This window comes from Portunus trituberculatus, chromosome 19, assembly GCF_017591435.1.
Source record: "Portunus trituberculatus isolate SZX2019 chromosome 19, ASM1759143v1, whole genome shotgun sequence".
In the NCBI taxonomy this organism is placed as follows: Eukaryota; Metazoa; Arthropoda; class Malacostraca; order Decapoda; family Portunidae; genus Portunus; species Portunus trituberculatus.
In genome coordinates this window covers 1,886,895-1,900,000 of record NC_059273.1, presented here as the reverse complement: position 1 = coordinate 1,900,000, position 13,106 = coordinate 1,886,895, and the positions used below count along the sequence as shown (strand labels likewise).

General features: G+C 41.8%; 1 long non-coding RNA gene across 1 annotated transcript in view; it reads left to right on the top strand.

Moving 5' to 3' along the window:
• Nucleotides 1–13,106, top strand: part of LOC123506078 — a 115,179-nt gene that overhangs the window by 11,794 nt on the left and 90,279 nt on the right. Inside the window, exon 2 of the long non-coding RNA XR_006675338.1 lies at nt 8,232–8,313. This is a non-coding gene — a long non-coding RNA (uncharacterized LOC123506078). The remainder of the gene's footprint in view (nt 1–8,231; nt 8,314–13,106) is intronic.

The following is a 13,106-nucleotide window of genomic DNA, read 5'->3' as shown; positions in this document are numbered from 1 at the left end:
CAAATATACTGCGTCTTCAATGGCACACTCAACTCAGCAGACCAAACTTGTTTTGGCTGCTACGTCCAACTGCACAACATTCCTACCCTTTACCTTAGACGTTCGTCGAACACTGATAAGAATACAAATAAACATACCAGTGCCTAACACGAATGTGGTCCTTGAAATGATTAGGTAAAATTAAGCTCACCAGTCCAATGGTTTGCCGTAAAGTATTGCTTGGTTGCACACACACACACACACACACACACACACACACACACACACACACACACACACACACACACACACACACACACACACACACACACACACGGGAGAGAGCAAAAAGTTAGCAAAAAACATCCTCTTAGAGAGCAAGTAAACATTAGTATTATGGCAAGAAAGCGGTGATTAATTCCACCAGGAGCAGCTACCGTCTCGACTCGTAATTCATTTGCTTCTGAGCTGCATAAAATTTTACAAGACTCTGCTTTTTTTATTTTTTCATTCCGCATCGCAGAGTTATTAGATTAAGTGGCATGGTTTTGTCCGTCACCCTGAGATATTTCTTATATTCTAATGACGAGGAGGATGGCTTGGGACTCACCACTTTTTGTACAGTTTTCACAATGTAGATTTACTGAGTAGGTTGGAGGGCCGTGGGGGAAAGGCGCTGCAAGGGCGGGCGGGTTGGGAGCAAGCCGGAAGGCCGTGATGGATTTTCTCCTCCCGTGAGGGTCTCAGCCTCGATGTAAACACCAGAGGGGGAGCTCCTGGAAAAATGACGTGGTTTTCAAGATCAGCTGAGAAAGAGTGGTGGTAACGCTGCAAGAGAGAGAGAGAGAGAGAGAGAGAGAGAGAGAGAGAGAGAGAGAGAGAGAGAGAGAGACCGACACTCATACAGAAAGGAAAATAAGAAAGGGAGGTACTCGTAGATAGGCGGGAGGCCAGTCATAAAGATACTTATAAAGGTGAACAGACAAGGGGGCAGACAAACAGATGGATAGACGAAAGATAGGCAAACTGGCAAACAGACAGATAGACATATATACATAGAGATGAAGACGAGGAGGATAAAGTCGGGTAAAACTTAAGGAAAAAAAAATAAGGTAACGAGGTCAGTTATTGGTATGAAAAATGTAATCATATAAAACAAACAGAAGCTCAAAAACGTTGGAATAGAATCTGTAATGACCCAACCTTTCGTCAAAAAAGGCAAAGAAAAGAGAAAAAAATTGAGATAACAAGATATTCTGGCAGTTTGAGAGTTTGAGTTAGATCAACGGGTCACTAGAGAGAGAGAGAGAGAGAGAGAGAGAGAGAGAGAGAGAGAGAGAGAGAGAGATTCTGTATTAACATGTAATATCTCGGTACGTGTAACGATGGAGTCTGATTTGATGGGGATGGAGTTAATTAACCTTTTGACTGCTAATGAGACTTTTCCCTTCTTGCGAGTAACCTTACAGATTACTTCACGTATCCAAAATATAACCTTGAACCCTAATAGGTCCGAACCACTTGATCACCCCTTTGCTATCAGTGGTGTCTTTCAAAATTGTAGCTATCCTTCCATCCACGACCATCCACCACCGTCCATGCAGCTTCCAGCCGCCCAGCACAGCACCTTTCTATGAAGCTCGACCAAGGGTTTTAGTGAGGATTAAATATTTTCTCTCTGTAAAGAAGAGAAGCCTCGTATTAGTAATGGACGTAGCACAAAACAAATAAACCGGTGGAAAGCCAAATGTTAACAATTCATGAGGCTGTCTTTCATGGGCCTTTCCGCGCAATTAGAAGCCGCCTAATTAAAGTCATTCCAGATAATAAGTTCATTCGAAACAATAAAAACTCATTTATGTGAGATAACGCCAGGTCTCTCTCTCTCTCTCTCTCTCTCTCTCTCTCTCTCTCTCTCTCTCTCTCTCTCTCTCTCTCTCTCTCTCTCTCTCTCTCTCTCTCTCTCTCTCTCTCTCTCTCTCTCTCTCTCATTCTACCAGCATTCCACAATTTACCAGCCACCACACACCTTACCAGCCAGTATTACATTTTGTCGAGCATCCCACACCTCGTCAGCTGATTCACACTAGTTGTCAGCCATTCCTCTGTCCGTCAGCCAATCTGTCAGCCATTCAAAATGCTATTAGTCACCGTATACTTAGCCATTTCACACCTAGTTGACTTTCACCATGCTTTATCAATCATCGCACTGTCAATCATACACCTTGTCAGCCTGTACTGTTTCACCATACCCTGCCGATCATGCAAGACGTCAGCACTCCGTCAGCCACGCGCCATGCCTCAGGGAAGCACACACGCCTTCAGCTGAAATGAAAGGTTAAAGAAAATGATGCGAAAAAAAACCTCAGCACCACAATCACGTCTCTCAACTCCTTTAGATACATTTCTTATTCTGATCTCATGCATAAAATTTCACTGTCTCGTATTGCCTTCACGCTCAGACGCATTCACCCGTCTGCCTCCCTCCCACGCTTTGCATGCGCCCTCCCATCTCCCGTTTTTCACGCCTCAAACTCCCGCCCAACTTATATCCAATTTCGACGAAAAAGAGCCGCCGCGTTCTCACCTTTCACCCGTTCGTGGCGCCCTAAGGAATCGAAGTGATTATGGAATTTGCTTTTTAATTAGGGAAGTCTTCTGTGATTACTTCTCCTTAATTTCTTGAGTAATTTCCCCCGGCATGAATTAATTGCACTCAAGTACGCGATTAATTTATCGGTTTCCGGTTTTATATTTCCATTTTTTTTGTTTGCTTTGCTCATCAGTTCCGGAAACGTGCTCGTGTAGGCCTCGTGATAGGAGGTGTCTAGTTTTGGCAGGTGTTACAAGAATGAATAAATAAATAAGTAAAATGGAGGTAATTTACAAACCTACCGCATGAAAAGTCTTTCGTAAGCTTCATAAAACTAATTAAAAGCTGAAGAAGCTGCTTGTTGTGTAATTTCAACCGATTACGGATTTATCTTGAGCCGCCTGTTGTTTTGAGTTGTGTGGATGAATATTCTTTGTGCTCCATGTATTGTACGAGATATTCAGTGGTTTTTGTTCCCCACGATGTTTATTCTCTCTTAGTACTGTGGGCGGTTAATTACTCCGCCATAAGAGTGCGTCAGGTGCTTGATGGGTATTATCACCTTGTCAGTGGCAATTATTAGTCCAGCAGATGAAGCATGGCGGCTGAGTAGATTGTGCAGACTCTACTTCCAACAATTTAGAACTATCACTTCATTTAACCTCTTTTTGCAACTAATATAAACGTAGCACAGCTTTAAAGATAATAGTCTGGTTCTCTCTCTCTCTCTCTCTCTCTCTCTCTCTCTCTCTCTCTCTCTCTCTCTCTCTCTCTCTCTCTCTCTCTCTCTCTCTCTCTCTCTCTCTCTCAGTTTATCTGTGTATCAGTCAGCCTTTCCGTCCATTTAACCTTTCGTATAATATCTTTTCTCTTTCTCTTTATCTGTCTCTTTCTATCTATCCGTCTTTCTGTCTGTTTCTTTATCTTTCTGTCTGTTTCTTTGTCTTTCTGTCTGTTTTTCCGTTCATCTTTATATCTGTGACCTTGTTTTTCTGTCTGTCTGTCTCTTTGTTTGCCTGTCTGTTGGTCTGTCGTTTCCCCTGGACTGTCAATCTATTAGCCTGTCTGTCAGTCTATCTTTCTTTATGTCTGTTTGCTTGACCGTCTTTCTACTTCTGTTTGTCTGTCTTTCTGTCTGCCTCTCTGTCTGTTGTCTCTCTCAGGATCAAATCCATCCATTGTCTCACTTTTTTTCAGCGTCCCTTTGACACACTCAGAAAAAAATAAGCACGAAAATACCGGCGTCACTTTGTCGCGAATGTACACAAACATCATCAGGTGACGCGAGGAAGCAACGTGTTTTTCAGCTAATGTGCCAAATTAGCATCTATGTGAGTTTGAAGTACCTCGCTTCTTTTCAAACATTAAAAAAAAGTGTTCCTCGCTTTGCACAAAAAAAAAAAAAAAGAAAATACAAATAAAAAATCTTTACGCTCTCTCCTTTTCTTTTTTTTTGTTGGACTGTTTGGCTGATAAAAAGTAAAAAAAAAAATGTATGTATGGCTCTTTGTCAATTTCATTCTTTTTAATAATGCTGCTCCACTCCAACGGTAGTAATTAATTAAAGGAGATTTTCCATTATGTTATATTACACCATGGGTTTGGAGTACTGTTCTCATCACAAGGAGACTAGAACATGATTTTTAATGTGTCTGGAATACATCTTCTAAATTCTCAGTCGGTCTGAAATGACTTGTTTCAATGTATTTTTAAAAGAGGAAGAGGGGAATCAGATAAGTTGAAAGCTGGGAAGTGGATAAATTTGTGAAGTGATTTCGTGCTGGATCGGCACTCGAAAATACTGCCTCGGTCTTTGGCGTGAGAGAGGAAAGCTTGAGTTTCACAGAATAGAAAATGAAAGTAAGAGAAAATGAGGCAGCGTCCACTAAACAGTAATAGTCAGTAATATACTTTTTTCATTTAAATTCTGTATGAAAACACATTTTTTATGTCAAAGTTTCGGAATATTGTGTGTGTTCTGTTGACTTTTTCCTCTTTTTTTATAATCTGATAAATGTGCAGGTTTATATTTTCGTTATTTATGGAGTTCATTTATTACTCTTCGCCAGTATGTGTTTCATGCCTCGGTTTTTTTTTATTACTGAATATGCACCCGGCAATTACGAATGGGGGGAGGACACAAACAAACATCATTAATTATGCATGTGGTACAACAGAGCGGCAGTGGGATAAATAGCTGGAGGAAGGTAACGAATTCACCTTTGCGTCACGCTGGTCAAGGGACATATGAAGTAATACTGTGACGGTGGCGGGCGGCTGCGTCATAGCGAAGGAACGGGAAGAGAGAGAGAGAGAGAGAGAGAGAGAGAGAGAGAGAGAGAGAGAGAGAGAGAGAGAGAGAGAGACTGCTTCTGGAGGTCAAATTTGTGTATTAGTATTTTCTTTTTTTCTCTAACCATCCTTCCAACGAACAAGCAAACGTACTGCATCGCACAGTACACACTTAATAAATGTAAAAAGGTATCACTATTTTTTTCTTTCGTAATTTGAGGTTTCCTCGTAAAACTCACTTTCCGCGAACCTTTCCCTATTATTTTTTTTCGTTCTCTTTGTTCCCTTTCCTCGTGCTTTTCCTCCTCCTTCTCCTTCTCCTCCTCCTCCTCCATAATACGATCTGACGTCTAAAAAGGAGCAGAATTAAGTCACGGCGGAGAGGTGGTGGTAATGGAGGAGTTTAGAGGTCTTAAACCCTCTCTTAATGCACCGAAATATGTATTAATGGAAAGTGTAAGGGACAAGTACTCCTGTGTTAACAAAAGAAAAAAAAAAGAAAAAAAAAATCCGTATCAGTTTCATAGGGTCGCGGTAAATGTGGAGTCGTGGTGATGAAAAAACAATGCAGGTATGAGTTTTGCATCAACGTATTTTTTTTTACGTCACTGTGCAGAGAGAGAGAGAGAGAGAGAGAGAGAGAGAGAGAGAGAGGGAGAGTAGCATCCACGACCTACTTTTGTGATGACCGTATTATATTTTATCTTTAGTGTCACTATTGCATTAGTACAGCGCAGTGTTGTAGTGTTGGGAGTGTTACAGTAGTGCTAAAATGCAAGTTCTTGGGGTTCTTTTTTTGCTTTTTAATTTTTTCCATTCAGTTTTTGAAGGGGCGCAACATTTTGAGTTTTTTCTTTTTTGTGTGTGTGTGTGTGTTTAGCTAGAACCTGGAACATGGAAAGAAAAATAAATAAAGATATAAGTAGAAATGTTGAGGTGCTTTTAAAAGGACTTAAGATGGACACTCTCACTTAGGCCAACAGGTGACTGAGAATAGTACTCGGGTGTGCTCTCTACTTTAGCTGGACCGATTGATCTCTTAAGAAAAGGACTCTTTAAGCAAGGCGCTCCAGGGATCTGTATTACACTTCCTGTCACACTTAGGCCTAGAAAGTGTGACCAGGAGAGCTTTTTTTTTACTCTAACTTTTTTTCGTAATTAGATTTTTTTTCCTTTACTAATTATTTATTTTTTACTCTTTCATGATCCTTTTGACTTTTCTTTTTCCTTCCTCGCTTATAATTTCCTAGTAAGCTTTATTCTTTTCTTTTTCATAGTTAGGTAACTTGTCATTTATCTTTTCTTTCTATGGGATAGTAAATCTACTTTTTCTTTTCATTTACCGTGATTAAGTTGGGTCTTTTTCCTTTTTTCCTTTTCCATGATTAGAGAAACTCTTCTTCCTTTTTTCCCCTCTTTCATGATAAAGTGAGTTTTCTCTTAACGCTCCCTATTCCCACCTTACCGCTATCATCCGTCTCTCTCAACTCTTATTTTCTTTAAGTGATTAGTTAGGGTTTCTTTCTTCCCCTTCTTTACATTTGCATGATTAGTGAAGCTCTTCCTCCTCATCCATGAAGTTTCTCTTACCTCCATCTTTTCGCTGTCACAGTTATCATCCTCCCCGTTTCTCTCTCTCTCTCTCTCTCTCTCTCTAGTCTGGTCACCTTCTCTCCCTTCCCGTCCCTCTCATCACTGCTATCTTCCAGTCCCCTCCTTCCTGTCCTCTTTCCTTCCCGACCACTTACTGCCTTCCTACCCCGTCCCTCCTCTTCTGCTCTCTTTCAGGACCAACATTACTGCCCCTCACGCCTCTCTCTCTTCTCCTTCCCTTCCCTTGCCCACTACCATTACTGCCTTCCCTACTCTCTCCCACTACCCTCCCCACCTCTTTCTTATTACCTTCCTGTCTCATCCATGCCTCTTCTTGCCTCCCCTCTCTCTTTCGTGTATCCTCTTCTTCCCTTCCCTCTCCTTACTTTCCTTCCCTTATCTCCCGGTCCTCAACCTGACACCATTATTTGGGTTGTCGTCTGTGTAGCTTTAGTGAAACGAAACATGGCGAAGCACTGTTAAACCCGTGCGCCGCTCCCTCCAACTCTCGCCGTTCTTTTCATTTATTTATTTTTTTTCTCATCCGTGTGTTTGATCATTTTAAAGGTAATCTCTCTCTCTCTCTCTCTCTCTCTCTCTCTCTCTCTCTCTCTCTCTCTCTCTCTCTCTCTCTCTCTCTCTCTCTCTCTCTCTCTCTCTCTCTCTCTCTCTCTCTCTCTCTCTCTCTCTCTCTCTCTCTCTCTCTCTCTCTCTCTCTCACTCACACACACACACACACACACACACACACACACACACACACACACACACACACACACACACACACACACACACACACACACACACACACACACACACACATTATACGTTCAGAAAACAACTCTTTCCAATACCTCTCTAAACGTCATCTCAGCAGAGTTGTGAAGTAGTAACTTGCTTTGAATAATCTGACATTTGTGTGACGGCCCTAGTGAATTCCCATTACATCTTAGGAATGAAGTGGTTTGGATACCAAGATACCTATTTGCCCTCGGGCCGATCTGTCTTGGGAATCATCTGACCTCTACCACTTGAGTATCATCCGCATCAATACCAAGTTATTGTAAACACGCTGATTTTTTATGGACAACTTAATTAGCTTGACGCGATATCATAGTAGAGGAAGATTCCATGATTCAGAATTTCTCGTTGAATCCTTGCGGGAATCGGTGAATCGTGGGGAGTTAATTAATTAGGCTGGATACTCCACGAGTGAGGAAGAGGTGAGGAATGCTGGGATTCATCTGCGGGAGTTAGGCGTTATTGAAGATTACCTTGATTATTTACTTTGCGATAGGTGCTTCGAGTCTCTTATCGACACTTAGCATTACGTCGATATGTTCATTGTAGATTATGGGTGAGAGTGGGAGAATTTGCGGTTCATTAAACACGATCTTTGAGCAGTATTGTTGGGCTGGAAAATGTGGGTTTTATTTATAGACTCATAAATGGATGATTATTCCTTGTGAATTGTGAATGTAAGAGAAAAGTTTGGCTGGTAGTCTGAGCATGAGAATAACACGAAGCAAATTGAATTGAAATGAATATGAAATTGTCAAATCGAGTTTGTGTGAATCTTTTAGAAATTCTTAGGGGTGATTATTCCGTGTAGAGTGTGGCTAGAAGGGGATAAGTTTGCTTGACACTCTGAGTATGAGAACAACACAGATTAACTTCAGTGGGTAAGAACGTGAGGTGAAGGAATCATACGCTGGAGTGCATCCTTACTTCTTCCCTTCGCTCACCGTCTCTTCTTTCCTTCTTCCCCCGGCAGTGGGCGGCGGTAGTCTGGGCCGACTGCCAGATGCGGATCGGCTGGGTACGACTTTGTTTCCAGGATCCGGGTGTCATAAAACGTGAGTAATAGCAAGAGTTTGTTCTCCATTGTTTGTGGAATGTTGTTTCTTTTTCTTGCTATAGGAAGTATTTTCTCAAGAACTTACACAACATCACAGACTGAGGAGCGAGTCTTGGTGCTTGAAATGGCTGACAGACGAGAGAGAGAGAGAGAGAGAGAGAGAGAGAGAGAGAGAGAGAGAGAGAGAGAGAGAGAGTGTATCCTGCCTCAAAGCCCTTCATTCTGTATAGACAAACCTGCAGGAGGACATCTCGAATCTCAGCCAGACCTACGCTCGAGTTGATTTCATCAGTCTTCATGGCAGCGACCTTCTGCAGAATATACCTCATAATCACGCACCGTCGAATCTCCATTATGTGAGAAATAATTGATTGCCTCCGCGTGCTGTGATGTCTCGCGCAGGTGTCCAGGTGTAAGTGACGCTGATGGGAAATGAATCACTTCGCCACGACTCCAGCCAAGTGCATTGTGTTGTGAGGAAACTATGAAATCTGGAATAGAGGATGTGTCAGAAAGTGAGAGGCATGGAATGAAATTACCACTCAAATGAAAACATATTGGTCTTTTACCAATTGTGTTTGTTGGTCAGAGGGCGTGGTTATTCATTGTTAATCTTATGGATTACCTTGACAAACGCCAAACGCACAGTGTGTAGAAAGACTTCCTTGGTGAATTTACCCTTTTTACATTAATGTCCTTTTCCTCAAGTGAGAAAAAAGTTTAAATAATTTGTTTGAAGCAAAGTGTGTGTTCTGTTTTTAGTCATCAAAATCATCTAGAAAATGTGTTATACTTTGTAAGTTGAGCAGAAAACTTCCCAAAGCAACACTGACATCATGTGAAGTAATTGAACTTTCAATACAGGGATTTTATTTCTAGCCATTAGAATATTTAGGAAAAGTTTTGTATTGTCATTATTTTATTAGTAAGACGAATAAACACTGAGTTGAGATGGCAAAAAAAAAAAAGAAATTATAAAAAATAACTGGAAAGGACAGAATTCAGTGGTTAATAATGTGAAATAAAATAATACTCTTAGCATGCCAGTTCATATTGACTTCCACCCGAATGTCAAGCATTCGTTGATTAATGGTGTTTGATTTGTTAAAGAATGTATAGTTTCCACGCCGACGACTTGCTGGTAGCTTCATGCGCATTTTTAGTCTCCGACAATTGAGTGGCAGGACCAACTAAGCCCTCCACTATTTTTTTTTTTTTGTGAGAAGAAAGCTTAACGCGACTATCTACACAAAGAAATAGATAACGACCAATGAACAAATAATGAAATAGGATAACAGATAGATAGGAATAGACTGAGAGAGAGAGAGAGAGAGAGAGAGAGAGAGAGAGAGAGAGAGAGAGACAAAGCACCTGCAGGAGAAGGCGAGACCTGCACCTCCAGAAGATGGGGGTCATGTGGCCATTTTTACCTGACATGGACTTGACTCATCACTTCTACAGTTACACGTGTACCCGAGACATTATTCCCTCCGTCACCTGTAATAACGTCGGCCAGGTCTCGCAACCACACGTCTTGAGTGAGGGACGGGGTGTGCGGCCTCTCATCGGGGCACTGAGGAATGGCTCAGCTCTCTCCCCACTGTTCCCTTGCTCCTAATTGTCCTGCACGCAAGCTTTCCTCTGCCTGTCAATGAGAATTATCTTTGTTAGTGAATCAGGGTGGGCTCGTGCATTGTGTGTGCATACGGATTGTTGTTAAGGGTCTGCTCTGTGTTTTTGTGCTTCCCTTCCCTCATTGGCAACGTTATATGGATTTAGCATACGTGGTTGCAGTAACACTTTCGCTGATCTGTGGTGCATCTTGCTGCTTCAGGTAAAGTTACTAGAATTGGGACGCGAATATGACCAAAGTATAATGTATAATCTTTCGAGTGAAAAATCAGGTGAAAGAAAACTTTAAATAACTTGAGACGGCTTTTTTCGTCAGCATTTCGCCTCGCTCATTGATGCGTTTTATATGAAATAAATAAATAGCAATAAACAGATAATCTTTGAAAGCATATGTTTACGTAATATGCATAAATATACGGTAAATGAATACAGAGTAAACCAGACATACTTGTGCGAGATGAGCAGTTTTAATACACATGAGTGATGTAAGGTTACAGAGAATATTGAATTTATACAGTCTGAATGTGAGGGAAGTTCAGATGCTGTCCAAGAATGATGTGGAGTGAAGCATGGCAGACTTGATAGGGAATAGAATACGTCCCCGGAGAGTGACTAGTGTCTTAAGGCCAGTATGGGTCGTTTATGGTACGGTGTGGCGTTTACCACTCGCAAGTTCCTAATTTCTGTTGGATGACTGTTAAACTCACCTTTACGATACACGAATCAAGCATCATCCCTAAAGCGTGGAGAGAGCCGAGCGTGGTGCCACTGTAGGGCATATAACCTATCACGCATCGAGATCATCTTATGTTATGAGCAGCCATCTTATGGCCAGAGGCGAGCCACGACCAGTTACTTGTTTACCTAAAGTTGCCAGATGGAGCAGGCTCTTTTCTCCTTATCTCACTTCCTTACCTTCTTTCTATCCGTAATTCGTGATGAGTGTCGCAGCACCAGAATCCTGACTCTCTGGTGGTGCTCGTGTGTATAAGTGACGATCTGTATGTTTATCGGAATCCGTGTGTTGCGGGAAGCCAGCCATCACCCGCCATAAGGCTGTGGTGCTTCAGGGTAAGATTATTGCTATTTGTGGTCCAGATACTGGCAGGCAGTGACATGTGTCCTGCAGCACATTATAAGACTGTAATGATTATTAGTATCATTTAGTTACTTTAGTAAAATCTTATGGCAAACAACTTAGTACAGTGATTGACCATGAGGTGTGATGTTTTCTTTGAACGACATGTTTAATTTTAAGGTGGGACTATAAATTTCGACATGTTTTTTTAGTGATATGTCAGAATGATCTCTAACTGGAAGTTGAGGTAATAAGCACAACGTAAGTAATGCTGATGGTGTGAGGTGGTCCTCAAGCCAGTTACACATCTGCTCCACCACGCGCTCTGACAGCATCAGGGAAATTAATTTTCTAAACTGAATCAGTCGCCACGTAAGCTTTCCCTAGTATCTCCATGTTGTGAAAGCCAAAGTAATCCCATTATATTAGGACAATTTTGTGCAAGTTAGACAATAGTGATCTATCCAGATGATTAATGTGTGACAAGGACGATATACAGCAAACCCCAGCTATTTATGCCCAAGTGCGGTCTTAAGACTGAAAACATTGAGATATATTAGTTTTCTTTCTCACCTTAATGATCTATCAAACAAAGAATGTAATTGTTCTCATTATCCGAAAAATTATTATCATGAAAATTAAATGATAGAAATAGAAAAAAATAAAGATCCCTCTCAGCCTTGCACCAAATCTTGCGAATAAACGATTCCACTGTTGATGTGAGGGATTTGTTATGGGGTGTTATTTCACTGCGTCTGTATGACCTTTGACCACTCGTGTGAGGCCACTCCACTTGTCACTCAGGTAAGAGTGTCTTCTGCAGATTCAGCTTTTCTTATCCTGTGCGGGAAGGATGTGGCGCGAGTGAGTAAAGCGTTCATGTGCAGTTGTAATGATTATTGGTTAAAAAGAAAGTGTAATGAATTTCTTTAAAATTTGGGAGTTGTTAGTGGTGTTTATGATGAACAAACTGTTGCAGAAAATCCAATTGTCACGCATGATGCCACTGATTATTCATGACCTAAAGATAATGACCCATACTTGCCCTTGTCTCTCATCAGTGAGTGTCACTATACTCGTGCTTGTCCAGGGTGGCGTCAAACACCACCACGTGGCAAAAGTCCCACGCTTCTGCCTTGCCGAGATTCAGACGTGTCCCCAGACGTATATCACTTACGTACCAAAGTTGCTGTTTATCAGACAGTCTTTTTCTCAACTCCTTATACGCCTGTGAAACTTGGACTCCATACAGGCGACAAGTCAAAGAACTGGAGGCCTTCCACACACGCTGCCTTCAGAGAATATTGAGAATCACATGGCAAGATAAGAAAACACAATGAAATCCTGGAAAGAACATCATGTGAGAGCATTGAGGTACACATAACTAGAAGATCCTTAAGATGGATAAGTCACGTTATTAGGATGCAAAACAACCGGCTCCCTAAAAAAGTCCTCTTTGCTGAGCTTGCTCAAGGCACACGTGCAGCAGGAGGACAAAAAAAAAAAAAAAAAAAAAAAAAAGAACAGTACAAAGACCACCTGAAAACGAAACTTAAGGCATGCAACATTGAACCAGGCCAGCTTGAAACCCTGGCAGAGGACAGACCAGCTTGGCACATGTCTGTCAAAAGAGGCATTCAAAACCTAGAGACTGCTAGGCGTAACCACCGAGAAGAAATCCGTGCAGCAAGACACCACAGGCTCCAAAACCAAATAGAAAATAGAGACACATCCCACATCTGCATATAACCTATCACGCATCGAGATCGTGCGTTGGGGTCCGAGGGGTCTCCAAGCGCACGGGTTCGAATCCTGACCACGGTCCGAGTGTAGGTTGGGCTTCCTCACTCGGGGCAACGGTTTCCTAGCAGGTGGGCTTTGAGATAGGAGGTATCCCAAAAAGTATCCTCTTTACCCCATAAATTCCCATGAAAAGCACACATGGTATAAAAAAAAAAGGGGATTCATGACACTCACCGGACTGCTCAGGCACATCAGACCACATGAGAGGCATCATGGGAGAGGTCGTCGTCGTGCCTTCGACGGACAACCATAAGCAAACATATCACTTGAGGAATGTG